The following is a 12769-nucleotide window of genomic DNA, read 5'->3' on the forward strand; positions in this document are numbered from 1 at the left end:
CCAGAGTCGGCTGCTTAACTGACTGAGCCACCCAGATTCCCTTCTTTGTTCTGTTCTCTATGGCTAATCCCTTTTTCCTTTTTCTGTTTTTTTTTTTCCCTCACATTATTCTTCTCAATTTTCTACTGCTTATTTGTTGATTTCTTACACACATGTGCATCTAGATTGATTTCCATTTTGTGGAACTTTATGTGAAGTTTATACTATATAACCTCTTTTTACCTGATGTCTTCTGATTTACGTGATTTTAAGATCCATTCATGTTATTATGTATATCAGCAGTTGGTTGCATTTTATGACTGAGTAATACTTTGTTATAAGGATTTACCATATCTTTATATATGTACCAGTTGTAAATATTTGGGTTGCTCCCAGTTTGGAATATTATAAATAAAGCTGCTATAAATATTGGTGTATAAATGTTTATGCAGATACATATTTTGTTTTGTTTTGATAAATGCTTTGAAGTAGAATGAAGTGAGTTATATTGTAGGTATATGTTGAATTTGACTAGACACTACTAAACTGTTCTTCAAAATAGTTGTACCATTTACAACCCAGTCAACAATGTATGAGAATTTCAGGTTTCTACATTCTTACCATCTCTGAGTATTATCAATCTTCTTAACTTTGGCCATCTAATGGGTATGTATCTAATTGTGGTTTATTTTGAATTTCCACAATGATTAATGATTTGAGTACAATGGCCATTCATAAATCTTCTTGAAGTGTTTTCTCAAATCCTTTCTCATTTTTAATTGGGTTTATTATTTTCTTACTGTTGAGTTGTAAACATTCTTTATATATTGTGGATAAAAGTTCTTTCTCTAAGAGAAGTGTTGTGAATATCTTCATCCAGCCTGTGGCTCACTTTTTATTTTTTAATCATTTCTTTCAAAGAAAAATTGTTTTAATTTGGATGAAGTCCAGTTTATATATTTTTTTTTCTTTCATAGATTATCTTTTCGTATTCTAGCTAAGGAATCTTTGCCTATCCCAAGGTCACACAGGTATTCTCTCATGTTTTCTTCTAGAAGTTTTGTATCTTTGCCTTTTACATTTAAACATGTGATCCATTTTAAGTTAATTATTTTATGGCAGTGTGAAGTAAGATTGATCTTTATTATTTCCATAGTGATATCCTATTGTTCCAGTACTATTTCCCAAAGAGTAGTGTTCTCACTGAACAGTCTTATTTGTTATAAATCAATGACAATATATATAATAGGAGTCTAATCTAATTCTGGACTTTTTCATACTTGTAAATATTATTTATAAATATTGCATTCTAAATATTTAGAAATATTTATATATTTTGAAACATGTATATTTAATATATGTGTGTATATATATATATATATATATATTCGTCTGCCAATACCAACAAAATCTAGCAAGCAATAACATAAGGTTCACTATCTCCATCAACAATAAAAAAATACTGGACATGCAAATAAAGGAAATATGAAAAATTAATCAATACAAACAAAACCAGAAATACATAGATAATTAAATTTGAAGATAAGGATGTTAAATACGTAATATAAATACTCTCATTCTGATAAAGGAAGTAAGGAAAACAAGATCATGATGAAGTGATAAATGATACAAAAAATAGTACTTCTAGAGATAAAAATACAACGTAGTAAGTTAAATGGGATTAGCAGCAGATCAAACGGTGCAGAAGAAAATATGTTTGAACTTGAAGATATAATAATCAAAAATATCCAAATTGGAGCATTAAAATAAAAACAATTTTTTTTTAATGAACAGAGCATTTGGAAAATAACTACTGACCTAATAGCTACTGGAATAATTTTATTAGAGTCTCAGAAGAGAGGAGTGGGAAGGATGAAAAAAAATGCTAAGACTTTATAGCTGAAAATTTTTCTAATTTGATCAAAAATATAATTAATAAGCTCAACAAACACCAATCAGGATAATAATAAAAATGCCAAGGCATATTATAATCAAATTGTTAAAGACAAATAAAAATGGATGCATTAAGTGCAAAAGAACGAACACAAACACAACAGCCTTATTGTCAGAAACAATGCAAGCCTGACAACAATGGAGAGACATCTTCAAAGCAATTGAAGAAAAAGATTTGTCAACCTAGAACTTTCTTTAGTGAAAATATATTTCAATAATGAAGGAAAAAGAATTTCTCAAGTAAAAAAATTTACACATTGTATCTCTATCAGAACTAAAATACAAGAAATACTAAAAGTGACCAGAAGGAAATTGATACCAGATGGAAATTGGGAGCTACACATAGGAATGAAGAGCACCAGGAATGATAAACATGTATATTTTCCAACAACAATGGTGCAAAGCTAATGATCAATAACAAAACAAAGCTGGAAAATCTACAATGTAAATATTAAATATTTAATATGTAAATATTAAACAACACACTTCTGCATAAGTAATGGACCATATAAGAAATCAAATGGCAAATCAAAATATGTCTCAAAACAAAAGAAAAAGAAAATACAAAATTCCAAAACCTATGAGATGCAGCAAAGCAGACGTCAGAATGAAATTCATGCTATAAATGCTTGTATTAAGAAACAAAAGTTCAAATAAACAACATTATAACAGAAGGGACTAGAAAAAGAAGAAACTTAGCTTAAATTTAGTAGAAGAAAGAACTAACAAAGAAAAATCAGAAATAAAATAGAGACCAGAATAAACAATAACATAACATTGAAAGTAATGAACAGTTTTTTTTAAAAAATGGCAATGCTCTAACTATATGAACTAGGAAAAAAAGAGAGAGGACTCAAAATGGAATGAGAAATGGAGGAGAAAACAATAAAACAGATAACCACAGAAATACACAGTGTGATAGCAGATTACTATAAACAATTATATACTAACAAGTCAGACAATCTAGAAAAAAAAAAACAAAAAAAAAAAACAGATAACTCCTAAACACACACACGCAAGTTACCAAGATTTAATGTTAAAATCTTATATCCAAGAAGTAAGAAATCTTCTTAAATCAATAACAAGAATAAATAGCTGAATTGGGAATTAAAAATATCCCAGCAGAGAAAAGCCCAAGACCACACAGCTTAATTGGTGAATTCTACCAAACATTAAAAAAATAATAATAATTAATAACAATCTTTATCAAAATCTTACAAATAATGGAATAGTGGGAACACATTCAAAATTATTCAATGAGGCTAGTACTACCCTGATACCAAAGCAGGATAAAAACAATACAAGACAAAAAAGTCCAATATAAGTATTGTTACTCCAACATTCTTTTGACATCCATTGGCTTGATAAATGTTTCTCCACCCCCTCACTTTCAATCTGCAGGTATATTTAGGTGTAAAATGAGTCTCTTGTAGGCAGCATATAGATGGGTCATATTGTTTTGTCCATCTTGACACCTTATGTCTTTTGATTGGAGTATTTAGTCCATTTATATTCAAAGTAACTATTAATAGATACATATTTATTGCCATTTTATTACTTATTTTGTCATTTGTTTCTGGAAATTTTCTCTGATCCTTTCTTGTCTTTGTCACTTTTGGTCTCTCCTTTACAGTTCCCTTTAATATTTCTTGCAGGGCTTGATTAGTGGTCATGAACTCCTTTAGTTTATATTTGTCTAAGAAATGTTTTATCTCTCCTTCTATTCTGAATGATAGTCTTGCTGGACAGAGTATTCTTGGCTGCAGATTTTTGCCATTTAGCACTTTGATTATATGATGCCAGTCTCTTCTGTTTTGCCAAGCTTCTATTGAGAAATCTTCAACTAGCCTTATGGGCTTTCCCTTGTAAGTTAATGACTTTTTTAAAATTAATTTATTTATTTTGAGAGAGAGAGAGAGCATGAGCAGGGGAAGGGGAAGGGCAGAGAGAGAGGGAGAGAGAATCCCAAGCAGGCTCCATACTATTAGCACAAACCCCAATGCAGGGCTCAAATTCAAACTGCAAGATCAAGACCTGAACCGAAACCAAGAGTTGGACGCTTAACTGACTGAGCCACCTAGGTGCCCCAGTTAATGATTTCTTTTGTCTTTCTGCTTTTAAGATATTTTTTCTTTATCACAATAGTTTTCAAATTTAATTACAACATATCTAGGTGTTGGCCTGCTTTTGTTGATTTTGATGGGAGTTCTCTGTGTCTCTTCGATCTGGATGTCTGTTTCCTTCCCCGGATTAGGGTAGTTTTCAGCTATTATTTCTTGAAATAAATTTTCTTCTTTCTCTCCGTTGTTCAGCTTCACTATTTTCCATTATTTTGTCTTCTAAGTCACTAATTTGTTCCTCTGCTTCTTCCAGCCTGCTCCTTATATCAAGTCTATTTCTAATCTCATTTATTGTACTCTTCATCTCTGATCCTTTTTTAACTCTTTTATCTCTGTGGTAAGGGTCTCACTGATGTCCTCTATTCTTTTGTCAAACCCAGTAAGTATCCTTATGACTGTTGCTTTAAATTCTCCATCAGGCATATTACTTATATCTGTTTCACTTAGATCTCTGGTTATGACCTTATCTTGCTCTTTCATTTGGGATAAATTCCTCCATCTTGGCATTTTGTCTAACTGTCTGCCTTCTTCTGTGTTTAAGAAAAGCCAGTTAAGTCTCCAGCTGCTAAAAGTAATGGCCTTATGAAGAAGAGGTCACGAAGTGCCCAGGGCCTGGTACTTCAGGGAGCATCTCCAGTGTGTGCTATGTGCGCTATGCTATTGTGTTCTGGCTGCTCTGTCCTTCAGGCAGTCATCTACCGAGGCCCTCCTTGACTGCTGTGGGCAGTGTTTGGTCCCTGGCCTGAACGTGGCAAGAGTTTTAATTGGTGTGCTCTGGTCTGCTTATGAAATGAGACCTGGCACCAGTCTTCTTAAATTTGTAATCTTTGTTATGCCCCTTATTATGTCAGTTAACCAAGGGGATTCTTCTGCGTGTTCTTGAAGAAAAAGTGTATTCCATTTTTCTTAAATGGAATGTTTTATATATATCTTTTAGAACTATGTACTGTGAAGTGTGCTTCAAGTAAAAAAAAAATGTTCTTGTTGAAAATAAAATAAATTTAACTGAAGGGCACCTGGGTGGCTCAGTAGGTTAAACTTCTGACCTCAGCTCAAGTCATGATCTCACAGTTTGTGAGTTCAAGTCCTGCATCAGGCTCTGTGCTCACACCTCAGAGCTGGAGCCTTCTTCTGGTTCTGTGTCTCCCTCTCTCTGCCCCTCCCCTGCTCACACTCTGTCTTTCTCTCCCTCTCTCAAAAATGAATAAAAACATTTTTAAAAATTTAAAAAAAAACTTTAACTGAGGGTACTCATTTATTTTTTTGTTTTGATTTATTTTTGTGAGAGAGCATGAGTGGGGGGAGGGGCAGAGAGAGAGTGGGGCAGCGGATTCAAAGTCAGCTCTGAGCTGACAGCAGCAAGCCTGATGTGGGGCTTAAACTCAAGAATAGTAAGAACATGACCTAAGCCGAAATCGAACACTCAACGGTCTGAGCCATCCAGGTGCCCTGAGGGTACCCATTTAAAATAAAACATATCAGAGGGAAGGTAGGGAGGATGGGTGAAATAAGTGAAGGGGATTAAGAATATACTTATCACCAGGAGCACTGAGTAATGATGTATCAAATTGCTGAATCACTGTATTGTACACCGGAAAGTAATATAACACTATTCGTTAACTATACTGGAATTGAAATTAAAAACTTAATTTAAAAAATGATAAACATGTTGGTAAATATAAATCAAAGTTTTTCTTTTTTTTAATCTCTTTAAAGAGAACTGACCATCAAGTCATTTTAGTAGTTGGCAGGAGGTCCTAGTATCTTTCCACATGGATCTGTCTGGGAGATTGCTTGACTGTCCTCACAACATGACAGCCAGTTTCCCTCAGAGTGAGTGATCCAAGAGGTAATGAGAAGAGGGAGCTGTAATGCCTCTTATGACCTCCAAAAGTCATGTATACCTTCACTTTTAGCACATTCTAGTCATTGGATGTGAGTCACAAAGTCCACACTCCAGATAAAGAGAAGGTTTTAAAGGAGGAGTGTCAAAGAATTTGGGGACAAGTTTAAAGACCATAGGTATGTGGTATGTTAAACAAGTGAAAATAATAAATATTATTTTTATCACACAGAATTCAAGGTATCCATTTTTGTCAAAAGAAAACTACTTTGCTTTTAAGAAATTATCTTTCACTCATCAGCTAAATACGGTGGGAGTGTCTGCCCCCCAACCAGCCCTCCAGTCCCTCCCTAACCCAGAGCACAAGCATGTGATCCAGAGGCCTGTGAACAATATCAAAACAACACCCTTGTTTTTGTGCATTCAGTATCTGTTTTTCCTGGTGAAGTATTCCTCCATCTCAAGACATACAAAGATCAGTTTGAGAGCAGGGACAAAAATACTGCTGGGTAATCACAGACTTCTGTGCATCTTGTTAGACACGGGTCTACTAGAGTGAAGTAGTAAAGAAAATGGATTCTGATTGAGATCCCTTTGGGTTGGCAACCTGGCCCTGCCACCACAGAGTTATGTGACCTTCTGAAAGTTACTTAAACTTCTCTGTGTTACATTTTCCTCACATCTAAAATTGAGATTAAAAAAATAGTATCTACCCTTCATGGGTTATTATGAATATCAAATGAGTTAAGACATATCATAAGTTATGTTATACATTTATATTTACCTTTATATGTATAATTATATTTATTTACATGTAGTCACCGGGAGAATCTGAATCTGTGGCTGCAGACATCCATTTTCCTAGTCATGTAAAAGGAGATCTGTAGAATGAAACCAAAACAAAGATAGAATAAAAATTAAAAGGTGGTGCCAATATCATTGTTTGAACCCCTGAATCCAGCCGTGCCTGAATCCATAGATGCACTCTGCTGCTTAGAAGGCCAATAAGTTCCCTTCATTTTTGCCTAAGTTAAATTTGCATTTGAAAGAGTCTTGAGAAATAGATTATGTAAAGCTAATAGCACTGTGTTTACCACATATTAAGTTGCCAGGAATGCTGACCTACACTGTCCCTGTAGTTCATGTAATTTAAATGGGGAAAAACACTGAAATTGTAATAAGTTTTGAATGTTGAGTAAGTGGTCATTGGTTGACTGTCCTCAAGCAATGTCCTGACCTCACTGTAAGTGAGCTAAAAGGGAGTGAACTAATTATTAAATTCTGATTTATTGGATCGTAGACTGAGAAGACTATCTCTGCCCTGAAACAGCAAGGGCAGTTCCAGATGAAGTGAGGCTTGGGTCAATTGCCAAAAAAAAAGAAATTAAAAATAATAACTTTTAAAACATATATAAAAAGGGGTACAGACAGTAATAAGTGGATGCTGGTATAGGGAAATTACAAAAATTTTTACCTTCTTTAAAATTTTCCCTAGAAGTAGTATGGCACTTGTGTCTTACCATTTCAAAACTCTAATGAATTATGTGAACCAACTCCCTATCTACCAATTCCCCATCAATCATATGTCAGCTTTATACCAAAATATTCCTAAAGTTATTTTGCTGCACAAAAGAAATTTAATTGAATATCTAATAGCTTACATTTAAAGTAGCATTTGTTTTATTATTTATGATGATATGAATTATAACTTTCTATCAAATATGTAGTTATTTGCCCTTTGAAATCGTGTCTGAATATGTATATTGTATATGAGAGTATGTAAGCTGATACATACACTCACATAGATAGTCTCTAAGCAAATAATTTTCTTTTATGTTATATATTCCTTGCTAAAGCATGTTTAAAAAGTGATACAACAGTCAGTCTTTTGATAATTTATTATAAAGAGAAAAAGCTAGCAAAGCAGTTTAATAATTACCTTCAATTCAAAACAATAAAAGCATTATTCCCTTTCTGGTGCTCAAAAGGAAATGCAAATGTTCTTTTTAATTCAAATAATGGACATTAAATAACAAGAAAAATAATATGTATGCTATATTTTCTAGAACTAGACAAAAATCACTTATCATAATATTAGTATCAAAATGTTCTTAGTTAAATTTCTAACCAGAAACAGAAGTGGTCACAAACATTAACAATGAGGGACATAAAATTTAATTAGACTGGATTTGCAGTGACAATAAGAAATGCCTATGAGTCCATTGCATCTTATTCAAATAAGTCATATGTCATATGACCATAAACGTTGAAATATAAAGTGTTCAACATATCTAAAAAAATAAGGGATATTTCAAAATATTGATGTTTGAAATTTGGCAAATAATTGATTTAATTTTTTATTATTCACTGAATTATTCACATCGGCAATGCCCATGCCACAATTGCATCAACATTACCTGTCAAAACTACACACACAATCACATAATATATTGATAGCAGGTTGATTTTGAAATGTAAAATTAGAATTTGCAGATGTAGCCTGGTGCTGGAGTGTCACATTCCCCAGAACTTCATGGAAAATTGAAAACATTTTAACAATTTTTGTGAATTGAGATTACTTGCCGATTTTCACTACATATGCTAATTATTCTTTAAACATTCATGCCAGGGGACATGTTCTACAATTCTAAGCCACATAAGTTAGCAGGTTTATCTTGGCCATAACTGTAAAATTTGGAATTTGGAAAGTATAATGAGCAACAGGGATTTAAAGGGGAGAGAAAGAGAATGACCCCTTTCTTCTGAGCTTGAAGAAGGCATATCATGCAGAAGAGAACGGAAGGTGACCACAGTGAGAACTGACTTGTATTCATACCACATGCTAATATTTTAGATTTCACTGCTATTTTCTCTCAGTGCAAATAGTTCACACTCTTGGCTTCATGTCGAGCAACGCACCTGGTAGTAGGAAGAAGATCTTGAGGCAGATGATCTGCTACACTGCTCATAGCACCTGCTCTGTGGGGAAGCTGTGCTCATTTTGAACTCTGCTGTGGATGAGAAGACAGACCAATAACCTGTGGTAAGTTGAAACACACACGAAATTAACCTTGATAGGCCAATAATGGAGAAACCAATCAAAAGACAACATATTAGCCAGTACACTAACTCTGATTGATTTGCCATGCTTTTCTCTAACAAGGCATTTATGGTTCGAGTTAAAGTAACTGGCTTGCTCTCTTTCTTCTAAAATTCACATGGTTATAAAGCTAGTCTCTTTTCAAAAGTACTTTGTATTTTTTCCAAATGTCACTTTGATAGTCTTCTATGAAAATAGAAAAAAATCCTTATGTTTCTTCCTAGTTCTTCATAATCATTTAATCTTTGAATGTCACTATAATCATTATTATTAAAAATAATCATCGTATTAATGGTAATAGCCTCCTGATATTGCTGGGGTTTTTTATATTAACATTGTTATTATTTTCTCCCAACATATCCTGGAATAATTATCCTATTCTTTAATAGGCTAACAAATGGGGAATCAGAGTATGATAGTAAGATAATAAAGGAATGGCAGTGACCATTTTTCTGTTTTTAATGATACATTAATTGAATTTTTATTTTTTCATGTTTAATTTACTTATTTGGAAGAGCAAGAGAGCATGCAAATGGAAAACCTCATAAGCAATATCTACAGCAAAGCAAGGCAGCAAGGTATCCCTATAAATTTCAAAATATAACTGACTGAGAACCAACACTCAATGACCATAAGACCCATATTATATCAGCATCTGTACATGAGGAAGCAGAAGAAAGCAATACTTTGACTGATGGAACTAAGAAAAGAAGAACCTCAAAATATGCAACATAACCAAACCACACTGCCATTTGAAAGCAGTAGCTGAAACTGATTGTGTTCTTGCCAAAACCTGTATGAGATGAGTTGAGGGGTCCACAGTAAAATAATCTAAAAAGGCCAGAGCAGTTTGGCCCCTGGGAAATCTCAGAAGTGACCACTTAGGTCTCCTAAGCTAAGGAGAAACTGCCTGGAGTGAAATAAAAATTGAGCAGAACAATTATAATAGAGATGAAAGAAATAAAAACTTTCAGAGAAAGATGAAGCAGGAAACAAAACTAGGAAGTCTTAGAAAACAAGCTTCTATACTTTTAGTGTTGGATGAAAATAAAAAAAGAAGGAACTGAAAGAAGTTTAGGAACTCTTCCAGAACCAACCATCCTACTAAAAGTTCAGAAAAAAATTGGGGCACCAGGGTGGCTCAGTCAATTAAACATCAGACTCTTGATGTGGGCTCAGGTCATGATCTCACAATTCATGAGAGTGAGCCCGCGTCAGGATCTGTGCTAACAGCATGAAGCCTGCTCGAGATTCTCTTTCTCCCTCTCTCTCTGCCCCTCACCTGCTCACATTCTCTGTCTCTCAAAATAAATAAACGAACAAACAAACAAACATTTTAAAAAATAAATAAAGTTCAGAAAAAAATAATTTCACATCAAATTAAGAAGCAAGAAGTATTGGGATGCCTGGGTGGCTCAGTTGGTTAAGCCTCCAACTTCAGCTCAGGTCATGATCTCACTGTTGGTGAATTCAAGCCCCGCATTGGACTCTGTGCTGACAGCTCAGATCCTGGAGCCTGCTTTGGATTCTGTGTCTCCCTCTCGATCTGCCCCTCCCATGATGATGCCTTCCAAAAAGTGATACTTAATAAAAGGATATCTAAGTGTGTCCCCTAACTTTCTATAACATGGAAATAAAGACAGTATTATATCTAGTTTTTGATCTTTAATGTGAAGATTACATAGCGGGCAATTTTATATTTAGGTCTTTTTTAACCAATAATAAAAAACACTAAAATTTGCCCCAAAACTTAGGTTTTCAATGTGAGATTACTAGTTTATACTTTCTTTCCATAAAAGCAGGATTTCCTTTACATTTTTTTCCTCTGAAAATAAGATTTTTCTATTTAAATAAAATTAAAATTATCTATGTTCCAAGTTTAGAAATTACTTATCGGAATAAATGGAGTCCAGAATTTGGTCGTAAGCAATTCCCTTATGTATTAGGTATATGTACCAAGTCAAGATGTAGAAATAAACGGCAAAACTTCAAATGGGAAATCTGAATTTCTACCAGAAAGATGAGACAAGGGTACCTTTGCCTTAGTTTCTTCACCAGAAAATGTTTTTCTTAAACTATGGGGTTAACATATCCTATAGGCTTACATTAAACAAAAATGTATATCAAGCATGAAAGAGTGACAGATGTATTTAAACAAAAGGAATAATTTAAAATTTCACACCATTTTTTCATTTCCTTTTTAATATTTGAAATAAAAATGAAAAGAGGGAAGACTTTATTCTTTTGTTCAATACCTTTCTTAGCATATGTTAATTATTCTTTTCACAAAAATCTACTTATATTCTGATTAAAATTCCATTATTGTCATGTATGTCAGAACAGGCCATAATAATAAACCTCATTCTTTTCTAGTATATACATATTAAATTAGCTAACCAGATTTAACTATGTCTTTTTGCAAATAAATAGGGAATGCTGAAATTGAAGGGGAAAGCCCTCTAAACAATTGAGATGTTTTCCCTTACTTTAAGTTTGTAAGTACCAAAGGTCTGTTTCTTCTTTCACTACCTGATATGTCTCCAAAACTCCATTCTTTATTTTGAGTAATCACACCAAAATGGCAATTCAATGGTGTTGCATTTGGAAAGTTTAAGGGACATTGGTTTAAAAAATGTTCACTGTCTTTGTTACTAATGTCAGTGTGTCTGGATTGCCAAAAGAGTTTTTTAAAAAGCTGACAATCTAACAACGTAATTATTTTCATTGTCATTTCAATAAAGAATTCATCCAGTCATCTGACTTTGAGCAATTCATGTGGCTTTAGCTGTAAGATAGGGAACTTCTCTTTTAAGAAATAAATTGAGGGGCTCATCCATCAAATCTCTAATCACTTCTTTTCTTTTAGAGCACTTTAAACACTATATGGGCTGTGATGCTGGGAAGCTAGAAGCCAAGCATCTCTTTTTATTTCATTATTTCCAGTGAGCCCTCAGAAAATCAATAGTATTTATTTTAAGATAAAGCTTTGGTTTTTTGTACCTTAGCTCTGCATTATTTTAAAATAGGCTATTTGTTAATATACAGGATGTAATATAATTGGCACATTCATGTCAAAAAAGGAAATGTGTCCTGTTCCTAATGTAAATGATTCTGATACATTTGAAAAAGAATGTTAATTTTCTTTGTAAGATATTTGGGTTTTGTTTTGTTTTGTTTTGTTTTGCTATGATCTTTACCTTAAGGTAATAGTAAGCCCTTGGGTTGGGCGTGTAAATAAGTGTGATTTAAAAAAAAAAAAATCTTGGCAAGATATTGGAGCTACAACAGAGACATTGACAGTTACAACTGCCAATGTCTTTCCCTGACATTGAACAAGAATAAAACAGATGCTTCAATGTACCATGTAGCATTGTTCTGCTTCTTTAAAATTGCAGTCTAATAGCTAATTATTCATTCATTTTTCTGTTCATAAAATAGTGTCAATATTTTTCTCCCCCTACATACTAATTTTTTTAATATAGAAAGAAACCAAGATTAAAATGGACAATAAAAGTATTTTACATATTTCTCCTAATATAAGCAGTTTATTTTACAAGAGGAATGGTATGGCAGGCTGATATTTTATTTCAGCATAAATATTAACCAGTATTCCTTTGTTAAAATGTGTTTTTCGAACTGGGAAATAAAACGTATGGGAAATGGCAAAGGAACTGAGTTTAGCCAACCTGCAAACTAGACATTTGAAACATATAATTTAACAACTTTCAAATATACAAACTGTCTAAACACAGGGAATACTAGACAACCACACCC

The 12769-nt window shown here is 33.3% G+C and overlaps 1 long non-coding RNA gene across 10 annotated transcripts in view; it reads right to left on the minus strand.

Moving 5' to 3' along the window:
* LOC132692159 (uncharacterized) overlaps positions 1–12769 on the minus strand; it is a 93882-nt gene that overhangs the window by 47495 nt on the left and 33618 nt on the right. For all 10 annotated transcript variants that reach the window (XR_013554896.2, XR_014137542.1, XR_014137539.1 and 7 more), the window contains 2 exons: positions 8815–8933; positions 6680–6776 (listed from right to left, as the gene is read on the minus strand). This is a non-coding gene — a long non-coding RNA (uncharacterized LOC132692159). The remainder of the gene's footprint in view (positions 1–6679; positions 6777–8814; positions 8934–12769) is intronic.

This window comes from Panthera onca, chromosome B1 (genome assembly GCF_046562875.1).
Source record: "Panthera onca isolate mPanOnc1 chromosome B1, mPanOnc1 haplotype 2, whole genome shotgun sequence".
NCBI lineage: Eukaryota > Metazoa > Chordata > Mammalia > Carnivora > Felidae > Panthera > Panthera onca.